Source organism: Lathyrus oleraceus, chromosome 4 (genome assembly GCF_024323335.1).
Source record: "Lathyrus oleraceus cultivar Zhongwan6 chromosome 4, CAAS_Psat_ZW6_1.0, whole genome shotgun sequence".
Taxonomy (NCBI): Eukaryota; Viridiplantae; Streptophyta; class Magnoliopsida; order Fabales; family Fabaceae; genus Lathyrus; species Lathyrus oleraceus.
In genome coordinates, this window is record NC_066582.1 from 464,646,121 (window position 1) to 464,671,304 (window position 25,184).

Consider the following 25,184-nt stretch of genomic DNA (forward strand, 5'->3'; position numbering starts at 1 on the left):
AAGGTGGAAGAAGTGAACATTTGACTTGGGACTTAGAAAAATTTCAATTATGTTTGATTTTCCAAACTTCCACCTCAAACTTCATCTTGATCCAAGATTCAAATGGAAATGTGTTCTACATGAAAGTTGTTCACCTTGATCTCACCTTTCCAAAAAGTCAAGTATCACCTCATTTGGACCAAGATTGATGTACTTGCGCATGAGTTCTTCACAAGGTTCCATTTAGTAAGATTCATGGTCAAATTTCATTTCCTTTGTGTATGGCTATGTGACCTCATTTCAGGTTGGATAACACATAATATTGGATCATTTGGCATCATTTTATGGGCCTATCACATGCCAATGCATACATGCAAGTGAGATTGCTATTTTTGGAATTTTAATGGAAGTGCGTAGAAAGCAAGTGCATAGCCTATAAATACAACCTCTCTTGCTTAGAATTAGGAACACCTTATCCAAGCTTTGGACCTGCAATCCTAACCCTCACCATTAGAGGATAAACTTGAAGGTTTTCAATTGAAAATCGAGTTTCAATTTCACTTTAGTTTTGTAGTTGAAACTCCAAGAATCCAAGCCCTTCCTTGATCCATTTCACTTCCCGCAAGTATCTGAAGTCAAGCCAAGGCCGATTAGAAGCAAGATCAAGCAAGATTCAAGCTCCCTCGAAGGTGATTTTTGAAAAACTTCATCTCTTCGATTCTCTCTCAATTCTTCACCATTCTCTTTGATTTTTGGTTGGCTCAAGTCCTGCGAATGTAGGCAACATGATTGAGTTGCTTTGAGGTCAAATCGGAGCAACTCAGTTCACGATCCTCAAAATTTAAATCCCTGTATCTTTTGATATACTTGGATTTTGATAAAATTGAGACCAGATTCGAGCTCCTGAGCATTTTCTCTTTGAAATAGTGTCCTTGTTTCTCATTTTTAATTGAGATGAAGTTGGACCAGTCCGGTGAGGTTCACTAGAGGAGATGACTGAAGCTATAACTCTGGTGGTGTGTTGGCATGCCTCCTGACCATCAGATCATGTTCAAACGTTTTAATCTCAACCACTCCTTTGAATTACCACGCGTGTGATGCTTTGACTGAGGTGCATCGTAGATAGCGCGCGTGTGAACATTAAATCTGCCACATCAATTAAGTTGGGAGATCTGATGACCCTCAGTTTTTCCAATTTCTTTTTATTTTCTGAATTTTCATTTAATTGCTTTATTTTGTTTAATTCATAGAAATTTCTTTTTATTTGCTGAACTTTAAATATTTTTCTTTCTTATTATGAGTTAAAATTATTTTTTGGATTAATTTTGATATTTTTCATGAATTTAATGTTTTGTGCATATTCTTAATTGTTTAAAAATACTTCTGACATTTCAAAAATAGTGAAATTTTTTGTCTAAGGTCCTTTGACCTTATTTGACCCAGGATAAACCCATTGGCCATTTATTTGGTGTTGTGAAGGGATTTTAGGTTTTGACCAAATTAAAATGTATTTTAATTCACTTTTAATTGGATTTTTAATTGTTTAATTGTTTAAAAATTATGTTGAGCCATTTTTATGGTCTTGTGGTGTTGGACTTTCTGTTTAGGCCTTGGTCAAGGTTGATTTGACTTTTGTTGGATCAAACCATTTGATTTAGGGGATTGATGAAATGTACATTTCATCTCCCAAAATGAATGGATGGTTTTGATTTGATGAAAGTCCTCCCATGACCAATTTGTGTTTCTATCTTCCCCTTCCTCTTCATCTTCATCGCAATTCTTCCCCATACCCTCATTTGACCAATGAAATCTCTAATGTCTAAAGGCTAATTGATTCATCAATGACCTTTGTTCAGATGAATCAATACAAGTATGACTGAGATAGGTCCCTCCCTCTTGATCTTTTCTTTTAGTGTGTGATATGTGTAGCGGTAAAATCATGACCATCAAGCTATGGATAAGCTAGACGTTAATTAAACTAGAGTCGCCACCGTGCTTTTATTGTTTCCGAGGGAAAAGGGAAAGTAAGAACAAAACCCAAAAGATAAGAAGTTTTCAAATCAAAACTAATAAAATGCCAGAGATTACAGGTAAGGGGGTTGGTTACACAGAGGGAAGGTGTTAGCATCCAAAGTGTCCTAGGTACTCGTAGGGAGCCCTTTCTTGTGTGCATATGTATTTTTGTACAAAATGATGTTTGCAATAAAATGGAGTGGAGGGATGAGAAATGAATTCATTAATTATATTTTTGTGTTTGACAAGACCTTCGGACTTGTGCCTACGTACCAATATAAAATGAGGGATCAAAACCTCGTAGTTCGTGGTATCAATTTCAAAGTGAGTGCATTGCTTTTAACAAAATTTTAAGTTTAACAAGGGCGCAAAAGGCCTAAAAATGGTTTGAATGAGTGTTAGTTCTTTTTGGCTTTTGAAAATTTTAAGTTAAGTATAGTTAAGTTTATTTACAAAGTTTATTTAAGAAAAGAAGTTTGAAAATGCAATGGTCTAAGTGTAGAAAAAAAAGCATAAGAAAAGAAGATTTTAAAAAGGGGGAGAGGTTTTGAAATTAAAGAAGTGGGGAGGAGATGAAGAGACTCATCCTAAGCATAAATTTAAAAGTTAAGAGTTGAAAAGATCTGACCAATGGGCTGCAATCCAATAGACAAGAATGTCATATAGAAACCTAAATTTCCCTTGGACTTTAGAATAAAGCAATAATCAATACACAAAGAGAAAGGCATCAAATAAAGATAGTCACGTCCAAGCTTAGCAACTCCATGATCTTCTTCAAATTTACCCATGTAGCAGATGAAATCCAAAAGATGGCACACGACAGAGGGTCAAAATAACAACTTCATATTGATCACGTTGCAAATGAACTCAAATGGATCTTCAATTTTGTATCAGATGAAAGTTCACTTCACAAGCACTTGGTTTCATGAAAGTTGGCACTGGAAAAGACCTTTGCATAGGGAGTGCTGCCTAAATTCTAAGTCCAATAGTCTCAGATCAAACCAATAGTCCACACAAAATATTTTTTAGGGTTTTTGTTCTTATTATGTCCATTAAGGTCAAAAGAACACACAAACAAACAGATATATACAAACACAATATATCACAAAATATGGTCCAAGTGGACAAAGGGAAAATGACATTAAGGTAAACAACTTGAATGGTATGAATACTGGCAAATGGATAAAGCTTAAAAGATTAAAGTTCATAAAATGACTTGTAATTAAATGTTAGTTGTTAGTTGATTAGAAGTTAGTATTGCTTTTGCTTTGTTTTTGTTTAAGTCATTCTTTGGAGATAACTCAACCCACTTATCACAGGCATGGATCCTTGAACCAAGACATCTTCCAAAGGAAGGAAAAAAGGCAAAGTTTCCATATAATACCATGAAAGAGGGGAGACTTAAAATATCACTAACTAGAACGCTATGCCTTTTGTGTCTTAAATATAGCGCTATGTTAAGCAATCGTAATTGGACTTATGTAGAAGTCACAACTATTTGAGGCCGAGCAATAGAATTTTGGTGCTAATAGATGTTAGAGACATAGTATGATAAACTATGCTCATGAAATATGCCACACACAAAAAGAATATGCAAAATGGGGGACCTAATCTCATCCATACTTATGTTGATTTTACAATCAACTAGCCCTAGGATATAGAGATGTCATAGGTCCATGACATGAATGAATAAAGAAGGGGAATGAGATGAAGAGGGAGGGGGAATGGATTCAACACAAATTGGTCAATGGAGGACTTTTACCAAATTAAGATCATTCATTCATTTTGGGAGATGGAATGTACATTCCATCAATCCCCTAAATCCAATGATCTTAACCTAGCAAAGTCAAATCAACCTTGACCAAGGCCCAACAACACAAGTCAAACTCACTAAGTCAATTAAAATGGCTCTACATAATTAATTTGACATTTAATCAATTAAAAATAATAAAAATATGCATTAAATTAAATTATGGTTGGCCAATTTCCTAAAACCTCATCAAAACACCAAAGAAATGGCCATGAGATTTATCATAGGTCAAACAGGGTCAAAGGACCTTGGAGAAAAAATTTCAGAATTTTTGGAAACTAAAAGTATTTTTAAACAATTAAAAATATTTACAAAATCAATTAAATCATGAAAAATATTAATAATGATCCAAAATATAATTTTAATTCAGAAAATGAAAGAGGATTTTATTTAAATTTTTTTGGTGAAACTCTCATATTTTTTGGATCAATACTAAATTTAATATGAATTAATGAAAATAAAATAAATAAAAGGAAAATCAATTAATCGTTAAAAACGTGGACCACTTGATCTCGCTCATTAATTGAGGTGGCAGATCAAGTGAATGAAAACGTGTGTTCCATGGTACACTTGAGTCAGCGCGCCACACAGTTGGTAGTCAAAAGAAACGCTCATGATTAAAACATAAAGACTTGATCATGTGGCTCAGAACCTATCCAGCACATCACCGGAGCAAACCACCGGTCGTCTTCTCAGGCGACCTTGGCCGGACTGGTTCTCTCATCACCATCACAAAAATGAAAAATAAGGAGATGATCTTAAAGAAAAAATGGCACTGATCACGAATCTTACCTCAATTCATCCTAACTCCAAGTATATTGAGAGATACATGGAGTTGAAATTTGAGGTACATGAACTGAGTTACTTCGATTTGATCTCAAAGGAACTCATTCTTCTTGCCTACATTGGTAGGACTTCAGACAACCAAAGATCCAAGAGAATTAGTGAGAATTGAGAGAGAATCGAAGAGAAGAAAAAATCTGGAAAATACTTTCAATGCCGTGCAGAACTTGATCTCTCTTGCCTCAATTCTCGTTTGATCTTGCTTAGGAAGCTTGCAAAAGTGGCTTAGGATTGAAACAAAGCTTTGGATCCTTGAGTTTTTGAATCTCCAAACGGTGAGATTCAAACTCAATTTTCAAATGAAAATTCTCAGGTTTTCCTTTCAAATGTGAGGGTTTCAAGTAAGGGAGGCAAAGCTGGCGCGCAAGGGTCCTTAAATCTGATGCAAGAGCCTCTTATTTATAGCAAATTCAAGTGTTATTTGCACCTTCCAAAATGTTTCCAAATTTGGTAATTGAGTGATACATGCTTGCATGGGCGTGTACAAACCTATGAAGCACTCTATTAAGTCCACAATTACGTATAATTGAGTCTGAATGTGAATTGGAATGCAACACAAAAGTGTGTAGCTGTTTGAAGTTTGATCCTTGCCAAATGATGCAGCCATGTTCAGACCATGCGCATACCACTCAAACCTTGTCCAAAATGGATGAAATTAGACTCTTTGGAAACGTTAGATCAAGAAGAACAACTCTTATCTTGAACACTTTTCTATTTGAAGCTTGTATCATGATGAATTTTGAGGTGGAAGTTTGGAAATTTCAACATGTCAAAAAAATTTCTAAGTGTCAAGCCATATGTTCAATCATTCCACCTTGGCTAACTTTTCATGTGAGATTTAAATGGGAAAAGTGCCTTCATAAAAGTTATAGCTCTTTCACAAAACTTCAAAATGGTCACAAATTGGACCTCATTTGGATTTAGATGAATGAGTTATACATTTCTGAAGTCGAGGAAAATCAATTGTTCAATGATATTGGTCCAAAATGACCTATAATGTATCCTCATATCACATGCTCATAAAAGTTGATTTAGCTCTTCCTCCAAACATAAAAGTTTAAGTATACACCTTTAATTTGATTGTGTAACTTGGAAATCTTTCAATACTTAAAAATTGAGCAAGTTATGGCCTTGGGAAGTTGACCTCCAAATTAGGGTTTAGACAAAATGACCTATAATCTTTCAACATAAAAAATGACTTTCCAAGTAAACCTAGCTCTAGACCCCAACATAAAAGTTATTTCGAATGTCATTTAGAGTAACTTTTCTCTTGGAATCATTTTAATAGGATTAAAATTGTAGGAGATATGGTCTAGGGGACTCCAGTTTTGATCAGATGAATCCCTCTGGTCAACCCCCATCAACCACCTTGCTAGCTTGCAATTCTCTTGAATTTTTGGACTCATGGGAGATCATATATGCATAAGATGATGGAATTTGAAGTGTCCCTTGAAATATTTGATTAATTAGTGAAGAAGCTTGGTGAAGAAGTTTCACAAGATACCCAGATGAACTAGGGTTTCCAAGGCAAACCAATTCCAAACTCTTGAAGAATTCTTGATCAAATTAATATGTGAAGATTATGGGGACTTATATATGATGCCTAGAGCCTTTGTGGATCATTCTTGGTTGAGCTCTTAGCAATGAGGGTCTTAGACCCTAAATATGAACTTGATAGATTAAAGGTGATCAAGTGCCCTACATACAAAATAGTTAGGAAAATTAAAAGACATATATTTGGTATTTTGGTTAGTAAAGATGATAAAATACAAAGCTTGATATAATAAAATGGTGCTTGGTTATCTCTCCCAATACAAACCCAATGAATGAAGGGTAAGGAGGATGCCAAGGTATGATCCCAATGCTAATGCATATGATTAGATAGCATGAGAGATTGTAGGTTCAAAATTGGGGTCTTACAGCTTCCCCTATTTAAGGACATTCTAACTGAGGAGGTGAAGGTTAAAATCTTCATATCAACTAAGTAGAATGGGCTTAAATAACAACATATAGGAATAAATTTCGGTCCCTAAGAGACCTCATGATGCATATGATATGAATGCTAAAATAAAGTCTCTGTGGGGAACTATTGCCACAAAGGAACAGAATTCAGAGAGACTGAAAGTCTGCAGGAGCGTAATGCATTCCATAAGGAAAACTCACTAGGGAGACAAAGACTCTAGGGGGAATAAAAAAGGGTTGTGCGTAGGGCAGGCTACGACTTAAAAACTGCTGGGGGACTAGAGGAATTCCACGAAAATCGAAAGACTCAGCCGAGGAGAAAAGGACATCTGCAGGGGAAACGAATAAATCAGAATAAAGCTGAAATACTCAAACCATGCAGAAAAAAAGATTCCACTAAGGAAATGCGCACTCAAACTCAACTGGGGAAGAACCAAATCTTCAACATAAGAGGGACAAAAATATATTATCCACTACCAATCACTGGGTACGGAAAGAAAATCATTGATATGTTCACTATCAGTCAATGGTTAAAGTGAACACATCAATGATAGACTCAAAGGAAAGAAAATCCGTCACCGGTTAAGATGAACATATCAAGGATAGACTTGCCTGGGGATATTCAGGAGAATACCCGTCATCGGTTAAGATGAACATATCAAGGATAAATCACCTGAACAACAAGAGTAGGAACTACATCTATCGAATGCTGGATAGAATACCATCCGAGAGAATATCCGTCATCAGTTAGGATGAACATATCAAGGATAGACTCTGAGGGGAGAAAAAGCAGAACTTACAACTACCGGTTACTGGGTAGAAGACCGCAAAGAGAAGGAAACCCGTCATCGGTTAGGATGAACATATCCATGATTAACTCTCTAGGAAACAAATAGGGATTGCAACTACCTTTTTACTGGGTAGAATACCAAAGATGAGGATATCCGTCACCGGTCAGGATGAACATATCAAGGATAAACTCAAAGCTGAGGAAGAAAATATCTGTCACCGGTTAGGATGGACATATCAAGGATATACTTCCTAGGGATACGTGAAAACGAATCCGCTGGGGAGAAAAAGGTTACTTTTATCGGGTATTGGGCGAGAAGTAAAAAACTGCAAACTAAGAAGAATACTACCAGTTACTGGGTAATAGACTCTTAGAGGACAAAAAATATCTATCTAGGTAAGATCTAGAAAGAAACGGTCAATCAAGACTCAACCCAATGAGGATACAACTCAAGGGGAGTGGTTCCATCCAAGTAATCAACTGGGGAGGAAGCTGAAATAATAATCATCCACGAGGAATTAACTCGGTGGGGAAAGGAGAAAGGTTAAAGTCTTTCTGCTTAAGGAACTGATACTCTACAATTGAAGGAGAACAGACACACCAAACTTGCATGGGGATAAAGTACCACCATGATAGAGAATAGAAATCACAAGAATCTCAAAGTTCAATGATGCAATGATGCAATTATATGAATGTATATGTATATGTATATCTATATATGATGATTATGCTGACAAAACGACCGCAAAGGATGCAAAGATGTCGCAAATTTGAACCATCGATGCAATTCTCGGCCAATCCACAACAGAGGGAAACAACTGCTGGAGAAAGGAGATCAACATCTCAAAGGCTCAACCCTAGCTGGGGACGAAGATAGGAAATCTGCTGAAACTGCTACCAAACTCGGCGGGGAATTTTAGGTCAACACCATATCAAATGGGAGACGATCCTGCAGGGGACAAACATAAATAGATGCTCAGAGACCAGGAAAGAACTCTATCTGGGAGTGATTATGATGGCGATTGGCGGGGAAACCAAAGTTCTGCTGAAATCATGCAAACTGCTGCAATGAATGTCCGCTTTTGGCTGGGGAACAACCATAAACTCCATTAAGGACAAATATGGCTTCAAAGGCATCCTCACTCATGGCCTTCCCATAAACAGTAGCTTGAGCGATGAGGAACTCAGAAGGGAGACCTTGAATTCCACCTTTGATAGTCATATGAGCACCAACCAGAGATTCATCTATGTGCAACATGTCTGCTATCTCTTGAGAAGTAGGAATACTCTCCAAGCCACTGAACGACAACTGGTCCAGAATAGGTATACCCACAAGATAAGCATACTCCTCAAGGGTAGGCAAAAGCTGAAAGTCCAGAAACGTGAAGCAACGGTACAGAGGATCATAAAACTGCACCAATACGCTCATCAACCCTTCATCCACCTGAGTAGTCAGAAGAGGAAGAAGCTTCCCAAAACGAGCTTTGAAACCCAAGGGATCTAATACATAGGATGTCAAATTCCTTAACTCTTCTGGCTGTCTGAAGTCGTACTTCTTTGTATGCCTTCTTTGTCTTTCCATGTCTGAAATATTTGCAAATAAACCCCTTAAGTTCCTTGAAAATTTCCTTTTTATTATTGATGATATGGATGCAGATGAAGGCATGAATGCATGAATGCAACAATCACACTCAAGGATCAAGCAAAGCACACCAAACAAAGGTCATGGGATGGATCATATCATCCTTAATATCAATCATCCATTTTGGTGGATTATGGTTTACACCTTATCAACACCCAAGTTCCATTGATATTAAGGCCATATGAACGGATCGACCATGAATCAAGGGTTTATTGCAAGTCACGAGCATGGAGTCTCGGTTAAGAACCACCCAAATGGAGTGTACTAGGGTTTAAACCTGCCAAACATGTTCTACAAGAGGTTCCCATAGTCATCATCCCATATTTCGGATATTATCGGAGAAACGACTACTCGTATTCCAAAAATATTCTCAAGAGAGACTCTTATGAGTGTAGTATCGCGTAACAATCGTATCAAATCTTACATTTGAACGACTTCCGCACTACATCCTAAAAATAGGCCAAGACGGGTTTGGTAAACTAAGGTCCTTGGCTTCTAAGGTCCATATTGGAAAGAGTAATGTCTAACCACAACTTACTTGTGTGACATTATTGATCCCAACATGACCTCCACCAAGTGAATGGACTCGCAAGTCAACTTGCTAAGGAATAACTCCATACAAGTCGACGAGACTATGCCATTCTAAATGCACTCGAGTCCGGGTATAGAACTCATCTCACAAAGATCACCAAGCACACAAGCAAGTAATATATCAAGCAATTCAATCATTACATACAATACAGTAATCCCAAATTGCACAAAAATATGTCACAAACAATATAATACAACAAGTGTGAAAAGTTGGCAAAACCCACCAGGGAGACTTTGTTCCCCAGCAAAGTCGCCACTTTTCTGTAGCGGTGTATTCGTTACCATTGGAGATATTGACTAAATCCAAGGTAAATCATACAAAGTCGAGTCTCCACCGCACTTTTATTTATCCAAAGGAATGGTTAGAAAGCGAACAAAAACCTAAAAGTTTTACAAACAAAACTAGTAAAAGAAACAGAGATCTGGGTAAGGGGGTTGGTTATGCAATGGGAAGGTGTTAGGCACCCAAAACATCCTAGGTACTCCTAGGGAGCCCTTTTCATACTTGTTGCAAAGGTTATTGTTTTTGTGAAAATTTTTATTTGTGCAAACATGATTGAAGAGATGAGAAAAAAATATACAAGTTTATTTACATTTTGTGTTTGGATGGATAAACCCATTGCCTACGTACCCTCTTATAAAAAGATTAGGATCAAAACCTCGTAGTTCGGGTAAAAAATCTCAAAACAAATGAGTGGATTGATTGGTCCAAAAGCCTTAAGGTCTTTTGTTATCAAAGGGAGAAAACTCAACCTAAAACCACAAATCCACCATGTGAGGATAGCTTCAACATTCTATTGAGGGGTTAACCCTATAATAAGCATGGAAGGCTCATTGTCCATCACTAAGGACAAAGGTGAGTATTACATCTACCACAAAGATAACTCAAACCTAATAGCTAAAGGTTATGGAAAATTTGATTAAGAAAGTGGACATGGAACCACAAAACAAATTTGAATGGGTTATATTTACCAATTAGAAGTATATACAAAAATGGTCAAAGTTGACTTAAAGATTCAATTCAAAATGAGTATTATGAAAAGAAAGTTTGAAAATCAAAAGCATAAGGCTTAGGTTTCTAATGTTGAAAACAAAGTCAAATGTTTGCACAAAAAGGTTTTGGTTTGGGTTAGGGTGGAGAGATGAAGAAAACAAAAGGTGAGAGGTAAGAAATGAAACCACACTAGGAGTTCCTCTCTTGAGATCATATAAATGATCCAAGTAGATCCCATCCTTTGGAATAAGCAAGCACAAAGCATAAGCAATCACACAAGTCTCATAAGAGATCCTCAATGCATCTTATAACTTCCACATGGAATGAACATGATCATGATCTTTCAATTAAGCTCAAAAGGAAACTCCTAAGTTCAAGAGCACACACATCAAAAGTTCATAAGCAAACAATCATCACACACTATATACATACAAAAGGCTCAAACAAATGGGTGGGCTTTAGTCAAGAGGGGTCATGTCAACCTCGACAAACAAGCCAAACTGTAATGGGTAATCTGTAGCTCTTAACCACTAACATTGAGAGTTAGGGTGAAGCTGATCAAAATGGAAATGAGGATGAGACCTCATGCTCTTAACCCTGGTCAGGGTGAGCTCATGATAAAGAAAGCGTGGGGATCCAGAAAGTGGGATCCTATTCCACTTGACAGACACAAGACAAAGATCTTGGGTACATGTTCAGAAGCATCAGCACGTAGTGCGAGCATAAAGAACGACTCACTGAATAACGAGGGATTGACTACTAATCCCTTTTATCCATCAATTGCCTCAACTCTTGGAGGTCTTCTCAAGTATCACATGCCTCATCTTGGAGGTCTTTGTCACAATTGTAAACAAACACAACCAGAACCTCTGAAGGAGGACTTGCCAGCAAAATGCCTGCCAAAAAGGTGACAGGACTTCCAGACTACATGAAGTAAGAAGATAACTACCTAAGTGGTGTATCAACCACAATCCAAAGCTCAAGCAAGAGCAAAAAGCAAGCAACTAAGGTACCTGTACAAAGACTAAACAGTTAATATTTCAGTCAGAAAACCAACAGACAAACAGTGAAACCATTCACAGTTGCATAACTCAATGAACAATGCTCAAGCACTCAAATGAACTCATGAGCTCAAGCACATCAATTAGAACCTACAAAGCAAACATATGTTAGAACTCAAAGCATTTGCATCTCACAAAGTGAGAACAAATCAACCATCAATGCTAAGTGTCCAAACCTGACACACAAAGCACAATTAGTTTATGCACAAAACACTAGTACAAAGACTAAGTTCAAAACCAAACCAAATGATCAAAACAAAACTCAATCTTCCACATAATGCACATTAAAACATTCCATTTAATGTATTTAAAAGGACCAACATCAATTCAATAAGCAAATATCTCAAATGGCCTATGCTATGCAATGATCACAAAATATGCACAAAGTGAACTTCCAATTTAGAAAATTCAAATCAAAACAGAAATGCATGCAATGGCTTTGAAATTTTTTATGCAAGCTCCTTATGTCATGAACAATCATTATGCAAAAGATCAAATCCAGAAAAGTTCAAATGCTATGTGATCAAAAATGCAACAATCCAATATCAAAAATGTGACACAAATTGTCACATTCATCTCCATGTGTCAAAAATAATGATAGCATATGAGAAAAAATCCAAACCAGTGATCAAAAATGATATCATGTGTGAATGTCAAGCATGCAAAAAATGGGATCAAGAAGCTCAACACATAGAATTTCACAAGGCATTGAACACAACATATCAATTTAGCACAATGTGGATTCAAAAATTCACAAATCACAAACAAGACATCAACAATTCACAAAATTAATACCATAAAAAACTAGACTTTCATACAAAACTAGGAAAAATAATTGGAGATCATTTAAATCATTTTTCTGTTTTTTATGATTTTTCTAAAACAAGCAAAATAAATGAAATATGCATGGAAAATTGGAGGGAAATAAAACAATTCAAATCAAATCAGAAAATGTCACAACCACACGATCTCAGCATGCGCCAAGATCAAAGGCTCTCATTCAAACAAGCAAAACGATGCGTTTCATTAAACGCGTTGGCACACCACATCAGCAGTCAAACGCACACGCATCTCAGTCAAAGCAATTGCATTCAATCATTTGTACGCGCAAGGCACACATCAGCATCCACATGGCACAAACCCTAAGAAATTGCAGAGGCGCCGGAGCTAAGCTCCGGTCGTCTTCTCCGGCCAAGCTCCGGCGACCTCAACGACAAAATTTTCCAGAAATCACAAAGGCATACATCATTCGAACCAGTTTCTCATGTAGAATCCAAATATGCAATCAATTTCATCTAATTCATCCTATATTTTCCAGATCGAAGCAAAACATATTTGAGATCCAAACTTAAAGTTCACCATACATGCTCAATACTTAACCATTTTCAAATCTAAACACATGCACATACTCCACAAAGCAAGATCTATACATCTATGTACATAAAACAGCAAAAGGAGATGATGAATTTTGAATCACCTTGAAGTAAAGGTTGCTGAAATCGTGCTCTCAAGCGCTATGCAGCTCCAGATCTACTCCTTTGACCTTGCCTTGAAGCTTTGTGCAAACAGGAACACTTGAAACCACTTGATTCTTCCTCAATTTCAAACTTCCATCGCCATGCTCATGTACATGAACTGCATGAAATCTGGCTGAATTGCTCCAATCAATGGTCGATTCTTGCTCAATGAAGCATGATGATCAAGAATCTACAAGAATTTTTGGTGTTTGTGTGGAGAAAATCAAGATTCGAAGAGAGAGAAAAATGGAGGGAGTTTCAAATTTCAGATATGAAAATGCTTCTCTTTTCTCGTTAGGATTAGGGTTTGAGCTTATATATGCTTTGCTAATGATGCTGCTAATCACACTTTCCATTTGTTAATCAAGATTAAGGAGTTATGAAGTAATTTGCCAAAATGAAAATGAAGCTAGCATGTCCATATTCCACGTGCTCTTTCTCATGCAAGGGTTGGAAATTACTCAGTAGCAACCAAGAATCATCATTGGAATGTCAATTTGCTTGTATCATAAGCCAAAAAAGAACGATGAATAATTTCTTCAAAATGAACACGTGAAATAATGAGCATTTTGCCATGATTCTTTTGCACAATTGAGCCAAATGAGGTCAATTTGAGATTTCTTGCACATGAGGAGCATTTTGCAAAAAGAATGAATCAATTTGGAGCTTTGTATCAAAAGTTATGCCATTTTGAATTTCCATGCACACCTTGTGACCAAATGACCATAACTTCTCAGCCATTCATCATATGGACATGAATTAGGACTTTTTGAAAAGGGGAGATAAAGATCTACAACTTTCATGTTCACCAAAAATCCATTTGAAACTTCTTTAACATTGACAAGTCAAGTTGAATGTGGACTAAAAACTTGCCAAATTTGGAAACTTTGAATTATAGGTCATTTTCCATTTTTAGTAACTTTTGCCATGACCTTTGAATCTTCAAGATGGAAGTTTAGAATGATGAATAGGCCTCATTTGAACATGATTGAGGTGTCTCAACTCATTTCCCCCACCTCACAACCCTCAGTTGACTGCACAGTTGACTTTTTGGTCCTCAGATGACCTTGAAATGTCTGGATTAACTTGGGCCTTTACCACTTGATGAAATGGCTTCAAAATGAAACCCTAGCTCATGTAATCTCCTTAAAATGATCATGTGGTCCTCATCTCAAGAAAAATACCTCATCTCATGCACAAAGGATCTTCTTGAAGCTCTTGACCTGGTGCTTGCTTAAGCTACAGCAAAAAGCAAATGACATATTTTTGTGCTTTTGGTTAGTGAATAAAATGAGAAAAGCAATGATATACAATTCAAGCATGCTTGGTGATCTCAAACCACTCACAGGAGATCCCTACCCAAAAGGAAAGGGAGCCAAGATGCTAAAAGATCCTTGAGGCTATGCAATGTAGTGCTATGATGCCATGAGGGATCTTAGGGACAAAATTGGGGTCTTACAGATGCCCCTATTTAAGGTCATTCTAGCTGGAGAAGTGAAGGTTAAAATCTTCGTCTCGACGAGGTAGAATGGGCTTAAATAATAACAAAGAGACAAATTTTGGTCCCTAAGAGACCTCATAATGCAAATGTATGTATGCAAAACAAACAAACTCTGTGGGGATAAGTGTCCACAAAGAAGAAAAGACATCGGGAGAAATTGACAATCCATAGGAGTACTACGCTCACTAGGAATAGAGACTCCAACGGGGACTCTTATGGGGATAGAAAAGAAAATAAAAATGCGTGAGCAGGTCACGACTCAAAGCTGGGGAAAAGAGTTTCCAAAGGGAAAAAAAATCCACTGGAAAGACTCGAACTGACTCAAAGATGCATGTATTGGGGAATATGCCAACACAGCAAAACTATCCGCAATGGATACTTCGGATAAAAATCCGGACTCAGGATGGGGAAAGATTTGAACAAAACATCCCTGCAGGGGAAAATGCATGTATTGGGGAATATGCCAACACAGCGAAACTATCCGCAATGGATACTTCGGATAAAAAATCCGGACAAAAACAATCCACTAATGGACTTCGCTGGGGATGTCTTAAAAAAGACTCTCCTGGGGGGAGCAGCGGGATGAGGTGTTACCGATTACTGGGTAACAAGCTCAATGAGACATGTGATATGATCACCGGTATAAGGGTGAGAGAACAACAAGCTCGGGAAGAATGAATATCTAAGACCGGTATAAGGGTGAGAGATATCAATCAACCAAATCATCTAAGGAAGACCTAAAAAGGTATACCTCAACTCAGGAAAATCTGACTCCACAGGGGACCAAAGTCTTAATAGGGAGCAGAAGGAAGGAACACCAGGGATACCGGTTACTGGGCATATAATAGGTGACCAACCAAAGCGTGAATTGAGGGATATTCCCAAAACACTCATCATCCAAAAAGGAGGGCTGAAAAAGCAAACTCAACTTACAGGATGGACATTCGATTCCGCAAAGGGAATACGAATCTTACTCGAATGGGAAGAACAAAAGACTTCAACCAAAGAGTGCATGAGATATATTATCTATTACCGTCAGAACGTAGATAATATACTCGTATGGAAGATTATCCACAACCGGTTACTGGGTTAATAAAGGATAAATCGACCAAAAAGAGAAAGGCATCGGGATACCAAAACTAGGTATATAATGATGACCAATCAAGGGGAGCAACAAACATCACCGGCAAACGGTAAATGAAAGAGGACCCGCTGGGGATAAAATTGCTTAATCAGAGCAATTATCCAAACAAATGGGGGGAATATCAATACCGAATATTGGATAATGATAACCGTCAAAGAGGGGATTACATCTATCGGATACTGGGTAGAAAACCACGGAAATGAACATTCGATTCCAACACAGGGATATGAATCCTACTCAACTGGGGAAGAACAAAAGGCTTCGACCTAAGAGTGCATGAGATATACTATCTATTACCGTCAGAACGTAGATAATATACTCGCATGGAAGATTATCCACAACCGGTTACTGGGTTAATAAAGGATAAATCGACCGAAAGAGAAAGGCATCGGGATACCAAAACTAGGTATATGATGATGCCCAATCAAGGGGAGAAACAATCGTTACCAACAACAACAGAGTAGACGAAAGATGACTCGCTGGGGATAAATTGCGAGCACAAGGCAACTATCCAGGAAAAAGAGGGAATATCAACATCAAATACTGGATGAAGATAACCATCAAGAAGGGGATTACATCTACCGGATACTGGGTAGAAAACCACGGAAGAGTAACCGTCATCAACTAGGATGAACAACAATGGTTAACTCTGCGAGGGGAGGAACATAGGGTTTACAACTACCGGTATAAGGGAAGAAAACCACAAACTCCGCTAGGGGAAGAGAGTAGGATTTACAACTACCGGTATAAAGGTAGAAAACCATAAACTCCACTGAGGATAAGGTGAATAATCATTGATTATTGAACAATTATTCATTTACCACAGGGAAACACCAGAAACAGCCACAAGAGGCCAATTTAGGATCAAACCAAAAAGGCAAACTGAATCAAGACTCATCCTAATGAGGATATAACTCAATAGGGGAACCCATCCCAATATATGTGTTGGGAGGAAACGGAAACAACCGTCGTCCACGAGGATATAACTCAGTGGGGAATACAAAAGGAAAGAATAAACACTTTCTGCTTATGGGGCTGACTCTATATGGAGAGATCAGACACACACATCTGCTTGGGGAAATATATATCACTAAATAGCAGGAGACAACAAACAACAATATATGGCAAAGAATGCAACATGAATATCTGAGTGTTATAATTATGCATGTATGTGCGTGATTTATGTTTGATGAATGCTGACAAACAGACATATCTAACACAAACAGGTCCAGGAATCAACCACCCGGTACTACATCTCAAGAGAGAAAGCCAGGATCACCGGAGAATATCCAATCTGTCGGGGATCAGAGACAACAACATCTCTACAGGGATGAATCATCAGTCTCAGCTGGGAAAAAGTTCATTGCACAGGCAGAAACTGCCACAAAATACCGAACCTTCCAAAGAGGACACTTTTGCTGAGGAGGGAAGACCACTGCTCTGCTGAAGGGAGGGGAGGTGAATAACCTCAACAAGCACTCTGCTCGGTGGGATAAACCGCAACAAATATTCTGGGAGAAGAGGATACAGTCATGTCAGGAATATGAACAAATGTCTTACCCTGTTGGAAATCAAGCCACCCTTAGGAGAGCACTGAGAATCCCTTAAGTATCCTTTCATCATTGTGAATGTTCACTTTGTTAAAAAACAATATTTGTGAAAAATTCATTTATTTAAAACAATGACATTTTCTCAATTAAAACATGCAAAACATTTGTTGAATAGAAATAAATCAGAGTGCAAATAATTGGATAAAAGGTCAAATTCATTTAATGGAATGGTAGCCTGCAAATGGCAAGACCCCATAGATCTTTACAAATTTAAAATTGGTGATATATATTGGAAAAGGGCTACATTGAACATAATGACCATTTCTCCACCAATTCTGAGTTTGATGTATTCGAAGCTTCAGTTGATGACGAATGAACAAGAATCTCTGACGAAATGATAGTTGTAAAACACAGTCTTGTCAGGATGTAGTTACTTGCCAAATCCCTAATTTTTGCCTAGATTTCCCCAGGATGAGGTACTCAATCTAGCGGGATGCATATATTCATTTTTTTTCATGTCTCTAACTTTTGCCTGGATCGCCCTTTCGGGGTTTCAATCCACCGAGACGCTCATTTTTGCCTAAGCCGCCCTTTCGGGTTTTCAACTTAGCGAGCTATTCTATTTTTATTTTTAGGCGAAGTATTTCTTGACTGCATCTGAATTCACAGGACGAGTGAAATCCTCCCCATCCATAGTTGTAAGTATCAAAGCACCGCCTGAAAAGGCTCTCTTAACAACATATGGACCTTCATAGTTTGGAGTCCACTTGCCCCTGGAATCGGGCACGAAAGATAAGACTTTCTTGAGCACAAGGTCACCTTCTCGGAACACACGAGGCTTGACCTTCTTATCAAAATCTTTCTTCATTCTCTGCTGATATAGCTGACCATGACACATGGCAATCAATCTCTTCTCTTCTATCAAATTCAGCTGGTCATAACGACTCTAAATCCATTCAGAATCACTCAACTTGGCCTCCATCAAGACTCTCATTGATGGGATCTCCACCTCTATTGGGAGTACCGCCTCCATGCCATAAACAAGAGAGAAAGGGGTTGCTCCTGTTGAAGTGCGGACAGATGTACGATATCCATGCAAAGCAAATGGCAACATCTCATGCCAATCTTTGTACGTGACAACCATCTTCTGGATAATCTTCTTGATATTCTTATTAGCATCTTCAACAGCCCCATTCATCTTGGGTCTGTAAGGAGAAGAATTATGGTGTGCAATCTTGAACTCACTACACAACTCTTTCATCATCTTGTTATTCAAGTTAGATCCATTATCAGTAATGATCTTATCTGGCACACCATAACGGCATATGAGTTGATTCTTGATAAACTTCACAACCACCCGCCTGGTCACATTTGCATATGATGCGGCTTCAACCCACTTGGTGAAGTAATCAATTGCTACGAGAATAAACCTGTGTCCATTGGACGCTTTCGGCTCAATCATGCCAATCATGTCAATTCCCCACATAGAGAAAGGCCATGGTGATGAAATCACATTCAGAAGTGTCGGAGGAATATGAATCTTATCCGCATAAATCTGACACTTATGGCATTTCTTCACATATTTGCAGCAGTCAGACTCCATTGTCAGCCAATAGTAGCCTGCTCTCAACATCTTTCTAGCCATGGCATGTCCATTGGAATGAGTACCAAATGAACCCTCATGGACTTCAGTCATCAACAAGTCTGCTTCGTGTCTATCCACGCATCTGAGCAGAACCATGTCAAAATTTCTCTTATAAAACACTTCGCCATTGAGGTAGAAACTGCCTGACATTCTTCTCAAAGTCTTCCTATCTTCAACAGATGCCCCAGGCGGGTAAACCTGGTTCTGGAGGAAACACTTAATGTCGTAATACCAAGGCTTATCATCTTTCACCTCTTCAACTACAAATACATGAGCTGGTCTATCCAAGCGCATCACAGTGATATTGGGAACTTCATTCCAATATTTAACCACAATCATCGAAGCAAGCATAGCAAGAGCATCTGCCATCCGATTATCATCTCGAGGAATATGATGGAAGTCAACCTTAGTAAAGAACGTTGAAATCCTCCTCGCATAATCTCTATATGGAATAAGACCAGGCTGATTCGTTTCCCGCTCACCCTTAATCTGATTGACAACGAGGGCCGAATCACCATAAACATCAAGATGCTTGATCTTAAGATCAATGCACTCCTCCAATCCCATAATGCAGGCTTCGTACTCAGCCATATTATTCGTGCATTTGAAAGTTAGCCTTGCTGTAAAAGGAATATGTGTGCCCTGAGGAGTAATAATTACTGCCCCAATACCATTTCTGTACTGATTTACAGCGCCATAAAATACCATACTCCATCTGGAACCAGGCTCTGGCCCTTCATCGAGTGTAGGCTCATCACAATCTTTCATATTCAAATACAGAATCTCCTCATCTGGGAAGTTGTACTGAACTGACTGATAATCCTCAATCGGCTGATGTGCCAAGTGGTCAGCCAAGATACTACCTTTAATAGCCTTCTGAGCTCGATACTCAATATCATACTCAGATGATAACATCTGCCAACGGGCAATCCTCCCTGTTAAAGCAGGCTTCTCAAATATGTACTTGATTGGATCTATTCTGGATATCAACCAAGTTGTATGATTTATCATATACTGGCGTAAACGCTTAGCAGGCCAAGCCAAAGCACAGCATGTCTTCTCAAGCATTGAGTATCGAGACTCACAATCAGTGAACTTCTTACTCAGGTAGTAAATAACATACTTCTTCTTCCTTGATTCGTCTTGCTGACCAAGGACACAACCCATTGAGTCTTCAAGAACAGTCAGATACATGATCAAAGGTCTTCCTTCTACAGGGCGGAGACAGGATCGGAGGTTCAGACAGATACTCCTTGATACTATCGAAAGCTTTCTGGCAATCCTCGGTCCAATCATGAGACTGATCTTTCCGGAGGAGCTTGAATATCGGCGCACATGTGGCAGTCATGTGGGATATGAATCTGGAAATATAATTCAAGCGGCCAAGAAAACCTCGGACTTGCTTCTCAGTTTTGGGCGCAGGCATCTCTTGTATTGCTTTGACCTTTGTAGGATCAACCTCAATACCTCTTTCACTGACAATAAAGCCCAATAGCTTGCCAGAACGGACTCCAAATGTACACTTGTTGGGATTCAGACGAAGCTTATACTTCCTCAAACGCTGAAAAAGCTTCACCAAGTGCTCTACATGTTCAACTTCCGTTCTTGACTTAGCAATCATGTCATCAACATATACCTCAATCTCCTTGTGCATCATATCATGGAACAAGGTAGTCATAGCTCATTGATACGTGGCTCCGGCGTTCTTCAAACCGAAGGGCATCACTCGATAACAGAATGTTCCCCAAGGTGTGATGAATGTTGTCTTCTCCATATCCTCGGGTGCCATCTTAATCTGATTATATCCGGAAAATCCGTCCATAAATGAGAAGACTTTGAATTTAGCTGTATTGTCTACCAACATATCAATATGTGGTAGAGGAAATCATCTTTCGGACTAGCTTTATTCAAATCTCTATAATCCATACACATCCGAACTTTTCCGTCTTTCTTAGGCACGGGCACAATATTGGCCACCCATTGAGGATACGTAGAAGTCACCAGAAACCTCGCATCAATTTGCTTATGAACTTCCTCTTTGATCTTCACTGCCATATCAGGATGAGTTCTTCTGAGCTTCTGCTTCACAGGCACGCACTTAGGCTTCAAAGGCAGGAAATGTTGCACAATATCTGTATCTAGACCCGGCATGTCTTCATATGACCAAGCAAAGATATCAACATATTCTCGTAGCAATTCAATCAACCCCTTCTTGACAGATTCTTCCAGGAGTGCCCCAATCTTCACTTCTCGCACACAATCCTCAGACCCCAAGTTGACTGTTTCCAGATTCTCGAGATGCGGCTGAATGATCTTCTTTTCATGCTCGAGTAGATGGGTAATCTCATCAAGAATCTCTTCAACATCATCTTCCTCTGCCTCAAATACAGGGAACTCAAAATTGGGAGATGGCGTTGGATCATTATGTTCAATGGGTTTAGAAATCAACCTGCATAATGATTTTGGATATGAAAAGCTTTTAGAAATCAAACAAGGCAAATCATTATGCAGATGAAAAGATTGATTTTATTCTTTTTTAGGTTTTATGTGATCACCAATTTCATGCAAAAAAGCGAAAAGGGAAAATAATTGGGAAAACAAACATTTAACATGAATTTATTGAATGAAAATATCATTGTATTTATGTTGCCAACAATGTCATCACTTCTCCTTTTGGCATGGGAGAAGGGTTTTTAAACAAAGTGAACATTACGTTGACTTGTGGACAACTGTAGGAACATCCACAGCGACCCAATTGTTGCAGATCCCTCAAGGGATGACAAAATTGTCAGAGTCCTTCGCATCCTCTTCCAAAACAGCAACAACTTCTTCCTCCCGACCAGTGTGGATGAAACCTCCACTCTTGAACAGCCCTTTCTCATTGAAGACCCCAGAATAAAAGCCTATGCCATCCCGAGACTTATTGTCTTCCAGCTCAATCATTTTTCCTAGACCAGCAATTGCACCACACTCAATGGCCAATTTCGCATCTCTATAGGAAGCAAATGAAGCAGTTCTCTTCTCAACAGGCTCAGCTATAGATAAAGCTTGGAAAGGAGTTCCAACTTCATCTTCAGCATCTATGTACGAGAAGGAAGACAAGTGGCTAACTAGGAGAGCCTTTTCTCCCCCTACCACTACCAGTTTCTTATTTTTCACAAATTTCAGCTTCTGTTGTAGGGTGGATGTCACGGCGCCAGCCTCGTGAATCCATGGTCTGCCTAAGAGACAGCTGTACGATGGGTGAATATCCATAACCTGGAAGGTAATTTGGAAATCACTTGGTCCAATCTTGATAGGAAGATCAACTTCCCCAATCATAGTCTTACGCGACCCATCAAAAGCTTTCACAACAACTCCACTCTGCCTCATGGGAGGCCCTTGACAAGACAGTCTTGAGAGAGTAGATTTTGGCAATACATTCAGGGATGAGCCAGTGTCCACCAACACATTGGACATGGCATCGTCTTTGCAGTTCATGGATATGTGTAAAGCCAAGTTGTGGTCTCTTCCCTCCTCAGGGAGATCAGAGTCACAGAAACTCAAATTGTTGCAAGCAGTAATGTTTGCAACAATGCTATCGAACTGTTCTATTATGACATCATGATCTACATATGCCACATCCAAAACTTTCTGCAGAGCCTCTCTATGCGGTTCTGAATTCAGCAGCAATGATAACACGGATATCTTGGATGGTGTTTGTAGAAGCTGGTCTACAACATTGTACTCACTCTTCTTGATGAGCTTCAGCATCTCATCACAGTCTTCATTCACATTGCCACTAGGTCCAACAGAAGTAGGAGTTTTTAGTACAGAGGAGGGTTTAACAACAGGTGCCGGATTCGGGGTGCTCACAGCATTCCCAATCGAGCGTTCAATAAAATCAGCCTTAGCCTGAGGCTTTGGTGGTGCAGAAAACACGCGACCGCTACGGGTCAAACCACTTACATCAGCAATATTCACAACAGAGGAGGACGACAAAGTTACCTCTTTCCCATCTTCTACAGCAACAGCGTTGTAACGGAAGGGAATTGCCTTTTCAGACGAATACGGCACTGGACCGGCAGGCTTAATGATCAAAGAAGGGGAAACCTTCCGCTTGCTACCATCATATTTGATAATAACAGGTTCGGGTATCCGAAACACTGGGGAAATCACATTGACCTCAGACTCATCCTCGTCAACATTCCTATTCTGAAGGATCTCAATAACTCTTTCGTCCAGCATTTCCTGAAGGTCTTTGCGCACCTGGCGACAACCCAATCTGTTAACAGGGCAAATTCGGCATTTATCATGATCGTGCTCATAGTGACTGTAATCACACAACAGACGATGCAACTCAACCAGAGATTGTCGAATATGACTGACATATTTGACCTTGTACTTGCCAGGGCAGCCCTGGACCATGTTGACAGATTTCCCATTCTCGGGCAATGGGTTATTCTTAACATTAGGACCTGCGTCCTCAAAGCACAAAATGCCACACCTCATAAGGTCCTGAACCTTGGTCTTCAACGGAAAACAATTCTCCACATCGTGGCCGGGAGCACCATAATGATATACACAATGCAATTCAGGCTTATACCACCATTGAGGGTTAGCAGGTATAGCTGGTGGGTCTCTCGGAGAAATCAACTTCCTCTTTATCAAAGAGGGATATAGTTCTGAGTACGTCATTGGAATAGGATCAAAAGTGACCTTTTTCCTCTCGTAACTTGTGCTGGCTTGATTACTGTTGCGAGGCTGATAGGGCTGCTGTTACGGACGATGCTGTTGTTGCTGATATTGCTGAGGTGATTGCTGATTATTGCTATGCTGCTGATATTGTTGATTGTCTCTGAAAACAGGTGCTATATGAGCCACCTGATGCTGATTACCGGCAGGACGCACAGTCTTCCTCCTCATAGAGGGTCTTCTAGGTTTCATATGGGAGGTCACAGCATGTGCCTCTCCATCTTTCTTCTTTGCAAATGCCCCATATCGTTTGGAAGAAGAGTCTTCTTCTTTGGTTAGACGTCCTTCTCTAACCCCTTCTTCTAGACGCATCCCCATGTTCACCATCTCGGTGAAGTCAGAAGGAGCGCTAGCAATCATCCGCTCATAATAGAATGAACTCAAGGTCTTCAGAAAGATCTTGGTCATTTCCTTCTCTTCTAGCGGAGGCACAATCTGCGCTGCCAACTCTCGCCACCTCTGGGCGTACTCTTTGAATGTTTCTTTGTCCTTCTGGGACATGGCCCTCAATTGATCCCTATCGGGAGCCATATCCACATTATACTTGTATTGCTTGACGAAGGCCTCGCCAAGGTCATTGAAGGATAGGATGTTCGCACTGTCTAGCCCCATATACCATCTCAGAGCGGCACCAGACAGACTGTCCTGAAAGTAGTGTATGAGCAACTGGTCATTATCAGTCTGAGTTGACATCTTCCTGACATACATGACCAGGTGGCTGAGAGGACAAGTATTCCCCTTGTATTTTTCAAAGTCAGGGACCTTGAATTTCACAGGAATATTCACATTGGGAACCAAGCATAATTCGGCAGCAGACTTGCCAAAGAGATCCTTTCCTCTAAGAGTCTTCAAGTCCTTGCGAAGCTCAAGAAATTGATCATTCATAGCATCCATCTTCTCATGAACATCTGGGCCCTCAGATGGCTCAGAATGATAGATGGTGTCGTCTACCCTAGGCATGGTATGCACGACAGGAGGAGGAATAACAAGGATCGGGCTAGATGCCGACATAGAAGCAAAAGTTGGAGCAGGGCCCTCAAGCATGAAGTTGGGAGGAATCCCCCATAGAAACCCGGCTGGCATAGCTGTTGGAGCAAAATGTGCACTGGTTGCAGGTAGAGTTGAGGAAACAATCTCAGAGATGACTGTCCTCTGGGGAGGAGTTGAAGGTGTTAGAGAAGACTGGCTTTGGGAAGCCAGGAACGATTCCATCAAGGCACTCAGTCTGGCGACTTCTTCCTTGAGTTCACAGTTCTCTTGCTCTAGATGATCCATCAGTCTGGAAGAGTTGGCTCTAGTGTAGTACCGGTGAGTCAGCTTGTCTTCAAAATAAATGAAGAGCACATAGTTAGACCACAGGAGCAGAAGCCGGGAACAAAACCTGCTTATGCATATGATGCATGCAATG